The 12,797-nt window shown below is 32.2% G+C and overlaps 1 long non-coding RNA gene across 1 annotated transcript; it reads right to left on the bottom strand.

Annotated features, from left to right (window-relative positions):
• Window positions 1–2,497: 2,497 nt before the first annotated feature.
• Window positions 2,498–12,055, bottom strand: LOC131383196 (uncharacterized). The gene is made up of 5 exons (XR_009213017.1): window positions 11,993–12,055; window positions 8,244–8,311; window positions 3,829–4,094; window positions 2,813–2,924; window positions 2,498–2,562 (listed from the first exon to the last, which is right to left on the bottom strand). It is a non-coding gene; the product is annotated as an uncharacterized LOC131383196 (long non-coding RNA).
• Window positions 12,056–12,797: the final 742 nt, after the last annotated feature.

The following is a 12,797-nucleotide window of genomic DNA, read 5'->3' as shown; positions in this document are numbered from 1 at the left end:
AAATTAATGATATATCTGAAAATATAAATCCAGGAATCTCAGGGAACACTAAACAGGATAAAAATGAAAAATGCACACCTAGGCATTTAGTAGTCAAACTGCATTCAAACTAAAAGCAATGAGAAAATCAAGAAATAAACAGAGGGAGAAAAAACCTTACTTATCAAGGAACAAGTATAAACATTCTAGTGCCTTTTTGTCAGAAAGCCTGCATGCATTGAGACTGACTTAAAACATTTAAAATGCTGAAAGAAAAATTCCACCAAATTAGAATTCTATATCTACAGAAATGTATTTCAAAATAAAAGGGGGAACAAACAAAAAGTGAAAAAAATTAATCACCAGAGATGTGTCCTGTAAGAAATTAAAAGAAGTTCTTCAGGTAGAAGAAAAATAATATTAGTTAATTTGGATCTACATAATAAAAAAGTAAAAATAATTAATTAAAATAAATTATTGTGTACAATATTTAAAAAATCTTAATTCTAAAATAAAGACATTTAGAATAGTAACAATGTATTGGATAACTATAGAAAATGAATAATTGAAATGGATCATAGCAATGTCATATTAATTCTTTCAATCCATGAGCACAGGATATCTTTCCATTTATTTGTGTCTTTCTTTCATCAATGTTTTATTGTTTTCAATACACAAATATTTTATACCCTTGATCGGATTTACTGATTATTTTTGATGCTACTATAAAAGGGATTGTTTACTTAAATCTTTTGGGGTAGCTTGTTATTAGTGTATAGAAATGCAATTGACTTTTGCATAATCTTGTATTATGCAACTTATAAGATTTATTAATTCTAACAATTTTTTAGTGGAGCCTTTGAAATTTCCTACATACAAACTTATGTTGTATTAGTCTGTTTTCACACTACTGATAATGACATACCTGAGACGAGGCAATTTACAAAAGAAAAAGGTTTAATTGGACTTACAGTTCCACATGGCTGGGGAAGCCTCACTATCATGGCAGAGGCAAGGAGAATCAAGTCACATCCTACATGGATGGCAGCAGGCAAACAGAGAGCTTGTGCAGAGAAAGTCACATTTTAAAACCATCAGATATCGTGAGACTCATTCACTATCATGAGCATAGCACAGAAAAAACCTGCCCCCATATTTTAGTCACCTCCCACCAGGTTCATCCCAGTGGGAATTGTGGGAGTTACAATTCAAGATGAGATTTGGGTGGGGACACAGTCAAACTCTATCAAATGTCATCAGCAAACAGAGATAATTGTACTTCTTCCTTTACAGTTTGGATACCTTTTACTTATTTTTCTTGCTTAATTGCTCTGGCTAAGACTTCTAGGACTATGTTGAATAGAAAGGCAAGAGTGAACAACCCTGCATTGTTCCTCACCATAGAGAAAAAGTTTTCAGCTTTTTGTTGTTTCGTATGATGTTAGCTCTGGGCTTGTCACATATGACTTTATTAAATTGACATACATTTCTTTCATACCTAATTTGCTGAATTTTTTTAACAAAAGGATGTTGAATTTGTGAGATATATTTTCTCCATGTATTAAGATGACCATAGGATTTTCATCCTTTACTCTGTTACTGTGTTATATTATGCTTATTAATTTGAATATGCTGAAACTTTTCTGCATTCCAGGGATAAATCCTACTCGATTATGGTATATGATTGTTTTAATATGCTATTAGAATCAGTGGGGTAATATTTTTTGAGGCCATATGAAGCACTTTGTTAAAAAAATTGATCATAGAGAAAAGTTTTTACAAAATTGAGCTGGTTGAACTTATGTGCAATAGCTTGTATTGGCACAGGAATAAATTTTTACTTATGTGCTCTTGCCATACAACTTGTTTTTTTCCTAAGTCCAACTTGAGAATCAGAATGATGATTTTTCTTTCGTGGAACATTCAATAATTCTGTTACTCTTCTTAACCAAAAATACACTGTTAGTACATTTCTATTTATTCATTTTTATTTATTTATTAAATTTATGGAAGTGATGATGGTGGATAAGATCTGTTGAAATACTTTTTTCACTATGAAAAAAACTACCCTAAAGCCTGAATTGGCTGTCCAAATTGTCAATTTACTCATTTCATTAGATGATGCTTTGAAAGATAAGCAGAATCAAGTATTCAACTCTTAAAAATAGTGTTAAGTTTCAGAGGGTATGGTAGATTCTAGTTCACACAATTCAGTAGCAATCCATGACTAACTGCGAATATTAATTTATTTATTTTAGTGCATGTTTTCACCTGCAAAGTGGCTTCCAATTGTTACAGAAAATAATTTTCTAAACTACTATATAAATTTTCAACTAAGAATAAAAATCATATATTGGGGCAAGTCTTTTGAACATTTCTTATTTATTCAATATTTTAGAACATTCTGGAATATATCAAAATGTGTGAGAGAAAATTCGAAGACAAAATTGCAGAATCCATTAAAATAAAGTGTAAATCACAGTTTGTAATTGTACTCAGGGATTTGAAATAAATTTTTCTCCTTGTCTTCTCTTCTTAATTCACATTATTTGAAAGTTCCTTCCATTCCTTAGTAGCTAAACTCTGGGAAGATAAAAAAGAAATGAGTGTTGTCATTGTTCTAATAAAGTATGTGTGAAACTTTGGGTCCCTCCTTGTAATGGTGGACACTGATCATCATTATGGGACAATATGCTGTGAGTGAGCAATACTATGGTGAGAATATTTGTCCGCATGCATGTTTTGTGTGTGTGTGTGTGTGTGTGTGTGTGTATGATGGAAGCACTGTAGCAAATCTCCACTAATCAAACTCATCACATCATTTTCTTCCTACCATATCTATGAGTGGTATCCTCACATCTTTTCTGACTTCTTTTCATTGCATCATATATTTCCTTAGATGTTCTGTGCTTCGGGATGTCCTTCAGTTTCTTCATTTTCTCATACTTTTGAAAGCAAAAGATTTATAATATCCTCAGTATTGTGCCTCTAGACCTGGTAGACAGATTAAGTCCTATGAAAAGTTTCTCTATTCTTGACATAACTAGGAAAAAAGGCTTTGTATATAAAATAAAAGAATATATAGAGATTTAAAATTGAACGTAAAATGTAAATCACCAAATACATGAATATCCACAGCTCTTTATTTTGTTCATTTACTCTGTCATTTTATTTTTTGAGCTTGTAGCATGTGCCAATGGTCAGCTGAGAATCTAACACAGTCTCTTTCACAGAGAAGTCATAGGCTGGATGACAGACTCAAAACCAGCAAGCTATGAGAGTGCAAGGACCTATATGCTGAAAGGGCTGTTCAAGTTCAAGGAAAAGAGTAACTAGATGAAAAGAATAAGTTATTTCTAAAAATTAAATCAAAATTTTAGTTAAGAATACTGTGATTATTTCTTGTTGCATAATTTTCTTAGAGGCTCTGAAAGAAACAAAAAAAGTACATTTTTTTATAGAGACATTGAATGCTAAATTTAGTCCAGTTACTTTTGTTTAACTGCTCAATTCACATCTTATAAAAGTGTCAAATACTTTATCGACAATACTGAAAATATAATATTTAAGTACATACTTTTTCTTTCAATGCATTTTTCACACTTTAAAAGTGTGAAAGAATCTAGAAATTGTAATTTGAGTTATCTTGTTACTTTATGCCTAGCATAACTCAAGAACTAATGAGTAAAAATTAATAATGTTTATAATCAAGTCTCAATGTTTTAATATTTAACATTCAAATTAGAATAGATAAAAGGTAAAAAAAATCTTTTCTAATATTTATATTTACTCACTCTTCTCATAGCTCAAGTGTGCACAAACACACATATTTTACTCTATCCAGTTTACCTTAGCTCACAGGTAACATTTCAGTTAAGCATGCTGAGATTAATCTTGCCAGACTTCCATGATGACACTTTTGCTTCCAATCTTTTGTATGCTTTCTTAAGGAAAACAAAAACCGTATCTGGTGTCTTATGCCTAGAAATGGAGTGTTGCACGCAGTAACGAGCTGAATTCAGATTTCTGAACAAAAGATTTGTGATTGGACTTGCTTCTTCTTTATAGACTCTACCTTGGTTTGAGTGCTTTGTTCAATTTGGGATTATAAAAGCCTGAAAGTAATCACAAGGTGAATTTCAATCAATTGAATTTATGATATGTGTGAAGGATAATTTGCTGACAGTTTTAAATTGTAAGCACTTCTTTCCATTGTAAATATAGCCAAATTGCCTTGTTTTCCTCATAAGAGATTTAGCATCTTGAAACAAATATTTGCTATCAAACACGCTCTCCAGCAAACATCTGCTTCCTGTCTCTAAAGCCCTGAGACAGGTGAAATAGAACTTTGGTTACATAAGTTTGTTTTAAAGCCTTGGCGATGGAGAACTTATTCATTACATTTGTTTCAGTAAAAGAATAAACATTCTTCTTAAAAAGTAAAAAATAAAAATATAAAAAGTAAAAACATCAGACTTGTTTTTAAATATATATGTCTATTTGGAGTACAGAATCTGGCCCAATATTAACCTGATACTACATAAATCTAAACAACATGGTATTAAAATATAAGTTGTTCTCATTTTCAAGCTGCTTGAGTATTTGTGTTTAGTGCTTCAAGAGATTCACTAGGTATATATGCATAAAAATATGACCACATATTATCAAAGTTATAAATGTATAGAGAATCTCTTCTCTGCAGGGCTCTGTGAGCTATGAATATTCATTCACTTGTCAATATTTATAGAATTATGGAATGTTAATTGAAAATGCTATGCCAAAAACAGCATATAAACTAACTAACCTGACAACGTACACAAAGTCACCAGTGACCTGGTAAATGCCTTGACATATCATTAGATTAAAAAACATTCAAGATGTGAAAATATTGACTTTAGGAAAGGATGTGGAGCAAATTGGAAGTTTTATGAATTGCTGGTGAGAGTATAAATTGTTACAACCACTTTAGAAAACTACTTGACATTTTCTAGTAAAGATGAAGCTATATGTATAGCTAATCGACCCCTAATCATATACCTTAGAGTAACTCTGTCAAATAGGAATATGATTCAATCCTGATATGTGCATTTAAATTTCCTGATAACTACAATTTAAATTTACTATAGCCTCGTTTAAAAAATAGATGATACAGGCTGGGCGCAGTGGCTCACGTCTGTAATCCCAGCACTTTGGCATGCCGAGGCGGGTGAATCACAAGGTCAGGAGTTCAAGACCAGCCTGGCCAAGATGGTGAAACCCCATCTCTACTAAAAATACAAAAATTGCCCGGCATCGTGGCCGGTGCCTGTAATCCCAGCTACTGGGGAGGCTGAGGCAGATAACTGCTTGTACTCAGGAGGCAGAGGTTGCAGTGAGCCGAGATAGCGCCACTGCACTCCAGCCTGGGCGACAGAGCAAGACTCTGTCTCAAAAAAAAAAAAAAAAAAAAGATACAAAGTTTAATAATGTATTAGATTTAACTCATATCTAAAATATTATTTCAACCTGTAATCATTATGAAAGTGTTTATATTACATTATTTTCTGTACTGTCTTCAAAATCCAGTGTGTATTTTATGCTTAGAACACATGTCGATTGGAACAACAATATCCAAGTGTCTACTGCAATGGACATGCAGCCTTGGAAACTCTTTCATTTGTGTATCAGGAAGCATGCACAAGAATGTTCTGAGTGAATTGCTTTTAATAGTCTCTATGGGTCAAAGCGGAATTAGTATAACTGTGCCCTTACCAGTAGCCCTGTAGAGAGAATTTGAACGAGAAAGCTACATACGATAGTATTAGAAGTGTTGAAAGCCCTCCAAAACAAATGAGAACAATGATTCAACTGAGAGATAAGCAAGAGCAGTAAACAGATACGTCTCTTGGAGCTCGTGGAATAAAAGAATATGGTACTCTTTATGTTGAAATCCAAACTCCTTAGGATTACCTATAGAACTTTTAATAATCTGGCCCCCATACGTCTTTTCATTTTCAAGTCCAAAATATTCCTTACGTCCTCCATATGTCCCAATCACATCAACATACATGCAATTCCCAGAATATGTTCTTTTGGGCTTTTATTTCACACCTGTGTGTCATTGCATATATAGTACAGTTGCTTGAAATGATCTCCACACACCTCCTGATCACGTTCTGCTTTCTCGTATTTCAGGCAGATATAAAATTTTTCAATAAGAAAACTTCCTATCTTCTCCTCACCTCCCACTTGTGTTGGATTACCCACACTTCTATACAACCATAGCACCCCTAAGCATACTCTAATTTATACAATTCTTATGTCTCTTTGTTACATTGGTTTTAATTGTCAGCTTTTCCTCCACTGTAACATGTTTGAGAGTAGGTATTTCTGTAATTGCTCTATCACCAGTTACTGGTACATAGTAGGTACTTAGGAATTAACAACTGAGATGTTAAAAAAAAATATTGTAACACAAACATACTTTTGAATTAAAATGATTTGGATTACATATGCTTTCCAAAATTATATTAGTTTTAACTATTGAGACTGTTTGTAATGCCAGATTAGCCAAAACAGAGACAAAGTATAGTGATAATTATATCTAAAAATGAACCCTCCCCACCAATTTAGAAAAATATGAATTATTATTTTTACATTTATGTATTTATTTATTTTTGAGATGGAGTTTCACGCTTGTTGCCCAGGCTAGTGTGCAATAGCGCAATCTCAGCTCAACACAACTTCCGCTTCCCAGGTTCAAGCGATTCTCCTGCCTCAGCCTCCCGAGTAGCTGGGATTACAGACATGCACCACCACGCCTGGCTAATTTTGTATTTTTAGTAGAGACGGGGTTTCTCCACGTTGGTCAGGCTGGTCTCAAACTCCCAACCTCAAGTGATTCACTTGCCCCAGCCTACCAAAATGCTGGGATTACAAGCATAAGCCACCACGCCTGGCCATTTTTTAAATATTTATAACTGCATAATTTCTCATGGTTTGTGAAGTAGAAATAATGTATGAAAAGGGAAAATATAAAGTTTTTTTGCATAGCAGATAAATAATAGAGAATATTAAAATTTTCTTGCAGCTTTGACAACTATCCAAAAAAAAGATATGATAAATTTTATTTTCTTAAATAGTAAGAGGTTGCATTTGTTTTTGAAACTTTCTTTTAACTTTGTGTTTCTTGTGTTATGTAAAAATAATTTCTACTAGGAGCTATTTATATCTTTTATTCAATTCGAGGTGTGGAGGAAACTTTTACATAACTAACTTGGCAAGGTAGTGTGGCTAATGTGAAACTCAAATTAAACCTGAAAACTGATTGGGTTTCTCTTCCTGAATTCAGTCTAAAAGAAAGGCCAAATATTTATAAAAGGAGCACAGAATATGGGGACAAATATATTATATCTATTTTAGTGTCATGATGCATTTAGGGATCTTTGAAGTTCTTTTTTTTTGCTTCCATATTTAGAACAAGAGGAAAAAAGGTATTAATTCTTACCAGAAATATGTTATGAACATCAACAAAGCTAGTATGTATATTTTCTCTGGCTAGTATTATTGATGTCTGATTTTTTTGAATGAAAACCAGGGTTATTTTTCTAATAGATATCACCTTTAAACACTAAGAAAGAGAAGCCATTTGGAAATAAAGTCTTTGTAGTATATGTGATGTGTATGTGTGAATGTATGTGTGTGTGTGTGTGCCCGTGGTGAGAGTTTCATATAGATGGATCAGTTCAATTTTAACATACCTTAAAATTCTGATTTGGGGACCACAGAGGATAATATGCATTAACATAGCAAAGGCATACATAGACAGTCAGCTGTTGTCTCATCATTTTCACAAAAATTATTTGTTTAACTTGATAACTCCCTTTCAAAGGGGGCAGATTTAAAATATTTGTTTCATCTTTTCATATTTTCTATTGGCTGTTTGGATAAAAAATATTGGATGGTTTTTAACACTTTTATTCGCTTTGCTTTAAAGGTACTTATTCTGTTTAGTATAGCAATGTTTTAAGTACATATATTGTCTAACAAAAATGAAGACTTTTAAAGAGCGTACATGATTTTAAGGGGAAATGCGTTCTGACTAATACCGAGTATCTAGAAATATCCCTCTCTAAATAAGATGTGTTGAATTTTTTTTTTTTGACATTCTCTATCTTTTCCTTCTTGCCCATTTTAGAGATAATTGTTAAGCACTTTTGTTTTTCCTGAAGTTATTCTGAGGATGTTAGAGCGTGCCTTTTTTGTGGCTGGATAGAATCACTTACCACTTTTCATAGCGAGAATCCCTGCAGGAGACTTACAGCACCACATGCCCCAGGAGGCAGCTGGGGATCTATTTAGGAGGGATACCATGAAAATCTGTTATCTCCATTGGTTTTTTTGTGTGTGAAATGTAATTATTCTGCACTTCAAATTTTGTTAGTTAGATTTGTGTAACTGAAATTTCTATATTCCTAAATATCTAGTATTTTAAATCATTAAAGTAAATTTTATGTGATTATACATGTTTTGCTTAGTTTTCCAGGTGACTAAGATATTGTTCTAGAAAGTATTTACAAAAATATCTAGTTCCCAAATTTTATGTGAATTATGTAGAAATGTACGTGTATAGATGGCCAAGGTCACGTCTTGCAAATATTTTTCTACTAATGTTAATTTACTTTATCTCAAAATTCTATAAATTGCATGAAACAGAAATATATGCCATCTGATACAAATTTTTTGTGTGGGATAGTTTTTTGAGAAACAAGATGCAAGGAGTTGAATTTATGAAAACATTCTATTTTAGGAAGAAAAAATGAAAAATATAATGACACAAATTATTTTTTAATAACTGGTCATGTATTTAAAATAATTGGTAAATTAAGCCAGCCCTAGGTTTTTATAAAATGTACTATTGTGTGCTGTCAGTTTGTCCATTTTCGTCAATTTTAATGCATATCAAAATAATGAGAACCCCTTGTAAAAAATATATATATATTTCTAAAAGCTTATTAATGTTTCATTTGAGACTGCCCCTGTTCCCGAGAAAAAGTCTGTAGTGAATGAACTTGGTTATGAGAAGTCAACTACTGCTATTAACTATCATTATGTAAGATAAAATAGGCATTTGATAACGACCTACAACTAAGAGTATTATGCATATAGTACAATTAATGATACTACCTATACGTAAAAAGAGTGAGCAAAATCTTATAAAATTAATTAGAGAAATAATTAAAAATGTACATTTAAGAAAGTTTCATCTTATTAGCATAAAACATTTCAACAAATTTAACTAAAATATAATTTGTACTTAGAGGATTTAGCCCCTGACTAAAATGCTCGTATATTCCTCCATGATTTTTGCCATATTTTACTTTTAATTAAAGCTGAGAAATAGACAAGATATCTTGAAAGATTTTGTTGTTCTTTTATGCTACATCAGATTTCTTGTTCATTTATATTGGTAAAGATGGACCAGTGGCAAAAATAAATAAATGAAAATAAAAAGCCACAGAAAATTATTTTCTCCTTGGAAAGAGAGCTTACAGCAGGAGAAAAATCTTCTCTATACATTTCATGGTAATTCAGTACTGCAGCTCTAAGAATTTTTCTTTATTTCCAATTTAGAAAACTAGTTGTAACACCTTTTAGTGGATTTTCGAATTTAGTTTTGGTTTGAGGTACCAGGGTATTCTTAACTCCCATTAGAAAAAAACATCTGTGTCATGTTGATTTGACTATCAAAGGATTCCAACAATTCCATAGCCATAAGCATCATTTATATTTTTACGAAAAAAAATATTACATTTGGCTTCCAGATAAGAAAATGGCTCATTGAAAATGTTGCCAACACCAGAGCCAACTGGATCTAATATAATTCATATTTTCTACTTGACTACTAAGCGAGGTTAATATTTATTTATTTATGCATTCATTCATTTTTTTTGTTTGTTTTCTTTTTTGTTTTTGAGACAGAGTCTTGCTCTGTTGCCCAGACTAAAGTGCAGTGGTGCTATCTCGGCTCACTGCAACCTCTGCCTCCCAGGTTCAAGCGATTCTCCTGCATCAGCCTCCCAAGCAACTGGAATTGCAGGTGTGTGCCACGACACGTGACTTTTTTTTTTTTTTTTTTTTGTATTTTCAGTAGAGACATGGTTTCACCGTGTGGGACAGGCTGGACTTGAACTCCTGACCTTAAGTGATCTAGCTGCTTCGGCCTCCCAAAGTGCTGGGATTACAGATGTCGGCTGGCAAAAGTTAATATTTTATATTATTTGTATAATATTTTAATAATATTTTATATAAAACTTTATATAATTTTACATAATATTGTATATTACACAATATATAATATGATATTTTTATAATGTATGGAATTAAAAAGTCTAAGTTCCCTTGTAGTGTTCACACTGACTTTTGCATAATAAATGAAAATATTTAGTACCATTGGTAGATTATTAGTACATATTGTGATTTACTATGTGTTGGGGAATGTGAATTAACTTTGGTTTATTCTTGTAAGAATAAAGCAAGACAATATTTCAAATATAATCCATACTAATACATTTGTAATCATTATTTTTCTGTTATTCCACAGTTCTATCAGATACATACATTGCTTTGACTCTTATATTCGATAAAAGATGGAAAAGAAAGATGCTTTTATTACTTTCTAAAAGCTTCTTAGAAAAATTTTAATTATTCCTTAGGTAGATTTTAACATATTTATGTAATAGGAGTCCAATTATAATGTCTAAACATCTATGAGTTTATAAAATATTTAAAAAATTCTGTGACCTAGAAAAAGAGTTTAGAAATTATGCTGAGAATCTTATTAAATATGACAAAAAGAAAGGAAAGACTTTTGATATTTCCATAGGTCAAAAAGCAAATCATTTTAGCTTAACATCATTTTTGTTAACGTTTCATTTTACTATTAAAAACTAATTACTTTGGTATATATTTCAAATACTGTTTTGCTACATGAAAACATTAAACAGTGTTAAGGCATGAAATCAGGCGAATGAAATTAAATATAAAATGCAGCTAAATACAAAATGCAGCTGTGTGCTTCTTGAAAACAATCTAACTCATCAGGTACCCAAGGACAAACAGATTTATTGGCAAGATGGAAAGAAGGGGAAAAACAATAGCTGAGTGAATATAAAACATCAGATAAGCTGTGGGATTATATATTGCATCATATAAACCTTCTGGACTGTGTCTCTAGGCAAAATATATCTTTGTTGTCAGTTCTGCTGGTACCAACCTGCAGAATTTGGAAAGTTATCCCAAAATTTAAAATCGAAGAAATAATTAAATTACAGAAAGTAAACATGCTGCCCAACAGAAGTAGGCTAATTTTAAAAGCACACTTCACCATCATTATATTTAAATAAGGTTCTTGATCACTTGATCTGACCCGGCATGGTGCATAGCAACTGCAGTTGCACAATATATTTGAATGAGGATTATTATAATTTACTAAGAGGTGCTGCAGGGGATTAGAAAACTTGGAAGGCCAGCACTGTACTTCCATAAGAGACATCTCTGCCAGATAATTAACCTTGCTGTTTGTTTAGCATTCGCCGAATGCTTCATTACTGATTCAGTCAATTATCTAGTGGTAATGACCGCTGCAGAAGGTAGAATTGCTTAATTAAAATTATTTAGACCAAGGAGGAACTTTGATTGGGCCATGCATATTAGAAAGGCTTGATTAATCTCGATGAGATACACAACTCATTTAAAGCCTTACTTTATTATCTGAAAATCCCAAATTCATTCTTTTTCAATCAAAAATAAAATATAATATTTTTCCTTTGCCAATTACATTAAAAAATTAGACAGCATCAAGGGAGTAGATGAAAATCAGCCTCCTTAGTTAGAATTTTACTGTAAAAGGTTTGAAGAATAAAAGTAGAATATATTTTATTTCATAAGATTCAATTGATACCAATTAGGAAATCATTATTGCCTGAAGGAATGATGTCCCTGGGTAGGCAAACTTGGCACTTTATGAACATACCAGTTACAAGATGTAAATACATTTAATCTTCAATTTTCTTCATATCCACAGGTTAATTCTCTAGTCCTTTCTTCACGTGCATTTGAACATGACCATCTAATTTTAGAATTGGCCAGTTGACATTGTTTACGTATAAATCAGAATGCAATGGTATTCTTTGTACATGAGTCAGAATTCTAGATAGAACAAATCTATTCCATTTTAGCACCAATATCAGCTCTACCATGTCTAGTTGTCTTTACTTGAGTAAAGAGCTATTTTTTGAATGAAGATACACTTCATTGTTTTGCCTCAAGTCTAGCTGTAACAAGATCAAAGAATAGTATTGCATCTTCCCGGCTTCTCGGCATAAAATTTCAAAAGGAGCAGTCAAGTAAGAATTGATTGTGTTTTTTTCTTTTCTTGTTTTTATTTGTTTTTCTTTTCTTTGGTCAAAGAAGGGATTGTTATTTATTGGTTTTATGTATGGTGCTTCATTTTTCTTTTTTTTTTTTGTATTTTTAGTAGAGACGGGGTTTCACCGTGGTCTCGATCTCCTGACCTCGTGATCCGCCCGCCTCCGCCTCCCAAAGTGCTGGGATTACAAGCGTGAGCCACCGCGCCCGGCCGATGCTTCATTTTAAAGCTCTCCAAAACTTCGAGAAGGTGCTGATAACTGCATATATTTCCCAATAATTACATTTGATGAATAAAAATGTTCCCAATTATGCCATAGATATATTAGGTATTCTGAACCTAAATATAATTTAGGAAATTACTCCTCAAAGGCAATGAAATAACATCTCAGCAATTATTAGATATTATG

The sequence above is a fragment of the Hylobates moloch genome, unplaced genomic scaffold, assembly GCF_009828535.3.
Source record: "Hylobates moloch isolate HMO894 unplaced genomic scaffold, HMol_V3 SCAFFOLD_4, whole genome shotgun sequence".
Classification (NCBI taxonomy): domain Eukaryota; kingdom Metazoa; phylum Chordata; class Mammalia; order Primates; family Hylobatidae; genus Hylobates; species Hylobates moloch.
Note: the sequence above shows the minus strand (reverse complement) of the source record. Positions and strands in the feature narration are given on the sequence as shown.